Genomic DNA, 4,454 nt, shown 5'->3' on the forward strand with positions numbered 1-4,454 from the left:
GCAACAACAAAAAGTAAGCAAACTAAACTTTTATTATTTTTTGGCATATATATATATATATATATATATATATATATATATATATATATATATATATGAGGATATACATTGCGGGCTAGCTCAGCTATACTGTTTTAAAAAACCTGTAGAGTGTAGCAGGGGTCCTGGTTGTTAACATTGCGTCACTGGAAGGAGCACCCGTCTCGATGAGTTGTGGTTTTAGTTTCTACTGTTTTCATTTTCATAATTATCCATCTTTGACCACCCTTGTTGAATGCGTTTAGGTATGAGGTGCTATCGGAGCTATAAATTATTTTTTCACTGCAAAAGAGCGTCATAAGTCATGCCCCCGGATGCTTCCGGTGTTCAGACGTGGTATCACGTGGTATTTTCCATGGTATAAAAACGTTACACCAAAGCTAACAACTGGTACGTGAAAGGCTACGTCCCTAAAAAACCTGCAAACTATCTCCTCTACCTCAACGCCGACAACCTGCACGGCCGGGACATGAGCTAGCATCTACACATCTGTGGTCTCGAGTGGACGCCCGAGATCGATGTTATGAGCGCCGGATTCGAACAAGGGTCACATATTCGAAGTGGATTTAGAATATCCGGAGGAGTTACACACCTCCCACAACAGTTATCCCCCGGCCCCAGAGCGTTTGAAGGTGAACATGCAATGGATGTCTGTCTACCAACGAAAGTTGCTGGGTCCTACCGGACGGGTGGCAGACGTCGAAAAACTCGTGCCGAACGTGATGAATAAAAGTACGTGTACATCATTCACCATGGCAATTTACAGCTATATCTCTCGCTGGGTATGAAGCTGACTGAAATATATAGGGTACTAAAATTCAATCAAAGCCAGTGGATGGAACCCTATATCAGAATGAACACGGATTTACGTAAGACAGCCACCAGCGACTTCGATAAAAACCTGTGCCAACTCATGAACAATTCCGTATTCGACAAAACGATGGTGAATTTACGAAAACGCGTGAACGTGTAGCTAGTCGAGTGAGTCGAGTGAGGAAAGCAAACACAGGGAATTGATACAAACTCGGGAAACTGAGAGCCAGCCCGGCGTACAATAGACGTACTGTATTCAATGATGACTTGGCAGCGATACATGTGAAAAACAACCACATCGTACTCAATGGACCGGTTCATGTTGGTATGAGCATTCTAGACCTATCCAAACATCCCATGTATGACTTCAACTATAACGAGCTCAAGGACCAGTACGGTGACGGGTGCGAGGTGCTGTACACGGATATGGATTCATTACTTATGGAAATTCGAACCGAGGACGTGTACGAGGATATGAAAAACGATATACACCTGCAAGATACCAACGATTACCCAAAACACCACCGCGTGCATAGCCAAGTAGACAAAAAGGTGCCGAAATAAGGAAGGAAATAGATGTGGAAAAGAATGTGGTGAAACAACATATCAAACACACCCTCTACAATCAGACCTTATTCAAGAAAAAAACGTTCCAACACCAGATGAACATACTTCGTAGCGACAGACACAAGATTTAGGGGTTGACTATAAATAAGACGTCTCTATCACCGATGGATACAAAACGATGGATAGCTCCAGATGGTATCAAAACCTACGCTTACGGTTATGAAAATTTATATATATATATATATTTACTATAGCCCGCGAAGATATTGGAAAGTGGCAGACGCTATACCAAAATTAGCTAAAGCCGCACGTGTTTCGGAACAAAAAGCGAAAGCTTGGTTACAAAAACTAGCTATATGGCAAATCCACTTGCCTGCACCCAAATTTATACCGAGGAGAAAATTCGGTATACATACATACAATTAAGTTCACCAGGCCGACCTGATGTTTCTTCCACACGACGGGGTGAGAGGTAAAACCTATAAGTACGCCCTGACAGACGTAGACGTAGCCAGCCGCTATAAGGAAGCTGAACCATTAACCACGAAAGACTCGGACCAAGCAGCACAAGCGTTAAAGCGAATGTACAAGCGCAGCCGGCTTACCTGGCCTGATTCATTGCAAGTCAATCCAGGCCGGGAATTCATGGGATCCGTGTCGAACTTGCTAGCCAAGCTTAATGTAGAAGTTACACGCTGTGAGATGGGAGCCCATCGAAGTCAAGCTACAGTCTAGAGATTCAATCGCTCCATAGCCGAACGGTTGTTCTGACACCAATATTCGCGCGATTTAGCGGATCCTAACAACAGAAACACTGAATGGGTACAACGACTTTCACGAAGGGTTGACTTCATGAATCACGAACTAATAACACTACTTGATAAGGGGCCAGTCGAAGCAATCCGTATGAAATCCGTTGTATCAGAGGCAGCAGCACCACGTCGTAAATAGGAAAAACAAATCCAGATCGCGCCCTTGTTAGATAGTTATATCAACCCCGTGAATACGAAGGGGCACCCATAAACGTGCTACAGACCCTATATGGTCTATGAAAACGTGCAATACGGACCACGCAGAGGATTGGTCGGTGAGGAATGACAAATCATGCCACAGTGATAAAAAATACTTACACCATTATATTTAATAAACGTCTACGTTCGCTGATGTATTCTTTTTTTCTCCTTGTAAATAAGTTTATATCGTAATTTATCCGCGCCGTGGGCTTTACATAATCGGTAATGACATTTGACTCCTTTACCACACACCGAACACGTATAGTTAGTATGAACACGTATAGTTAGTATAACCGCCATTACGGTGAAAACAACAACCCTCAATGCGGATTTTTTTACGACATATTTCAGTTTTTCCCAAGAGAAACCAGAACAGGGTGCTGGTCTTATCTTTGATATAATAATTTGTGTAATTAGTCTAATTGTTTCAGAATTAACACTGTCGCAGCTAAACCCAATGCCACGAAGACTAACTCACGATCTTTCTGCTCAGAAATATTTCGCCCAGACGAGAAGCAACGAACAATGTAATTGAGGAAACGTGGTTTGATCATTTTCTTGAATGTGTTTAACTGTAAAAACTGCGTGTGGTACAACTAATAATGATGATATTGTGGTTGATGACGATGATCATGACAATGATATGGTTTTAGATGACACTGATAATGTCGTGATGGAATTACCCATCACGGATGAAGAAACACACAGAGCTCTTAACCATTTGAAGAATGGTAAATCGCCCGGCAACGATGCTATTATATATGAAATGTTGAAATACGTTTCGATACTAGGTTGTTTCCTGAAGACTGGCCAATAGCCACTATCATCCCTCTCCATAAACTAGGAACTATAAACAATCCTGATAACTACAGAGGTATCTCCTTAGTGTGTGTAGCTAGTAAAATATATACCAGTGTGCTAAATACCAGATTGACGAATTGGACTAATCTAAAGGATAAGATAACAGAGACTCAAGCTGGTTTTAGACAGGACTATTCCTCTGTCTATCATATATTTACACTTAATGCAGTTATACAGAGTGGTATATAAACACTTGTATAACTATTTTCATGTTAACAAACTTTTATATAAGTATTATTCAGGCTTTCAAGCAGGTCATTCAACTGTTCATCAATTAATTGAACTTTACCATAATATTTGTACATCTCTCGACAGCAAAGAACAATATTGTATGATATTTTGCAAAGTATCTAAAGCTTTTGATCGTGTGTGGCACAAAGGACTCGTTCGTAAATTAGAGGTGTATGATATTAGGGGCCAGCTTTTACAATGGATATCGAGTTATATAAGTGATCGCAGTCCACACGTCTTTGTAAAGTGAGCTATATCCAAGCCCAGGTATTTAACAGCCGGCGTCCCACGGGGATCAGCATTCGGACCCTCTTTATTCGTGGTCTATGTTAACGATATTGATGATAAATTAGATTGTGTAACAATACTTTTTTCTGTCGATACCTCACTTGGAACACCATCGAAAAGTACTAAAGAAATTGAAACTTCTCTCAATGCCAATTTAAACATATTATATATCTGGAGCAAAAAGTGGTTGGTCTCATATAATCATGAAAAGACTGAAGCAGTGTTGTTTTCCGTGATTGATGAAACTGAACAATGAAAATTATTTTTTGACGGGAAGCAAATTAATCTGGTAAATAATCATAAACATCTCGGAGTAACATTTGAGGCAAACGGCAAATGGCCTTGTCACACTAATCAAATTATCGATATCATCAATGCGGAAACTGAAACACTTACTAAACAGAAATACAATTGACACTATCTATAAGATATTTATCAGACCACAATTGAACACTGCTTGTGAACTGTGGAATGGATGCACTGTACAATAGAAAGAAAACTTAGAGAAACTTCAGTTAGAAGCTGCCAGAATAGTAACGGGTCTGCCTAGATATACCTCACGGTAAATTTTGTATTATGAGACAGGATGGGGGAAGACTGGATGAACGAAGAAAAAGAAAAAAAAACTTCTATGAAATTCAA

Source organism: Haliotis asinina, chromosome 5, assembly GCF_037392515.1.
Source record: "Haliotis asinina isolate JCU_RB_2024 chromosome 5, JCU_Hal_asi_v2, whole genome shotgun sequence".
Lineage (NCBI taxonomy): Eukaryota > Metazoa > Mollusca > Gastropoda > Lepetellida > Haliotidae > Haliotis > Haliotis asinina.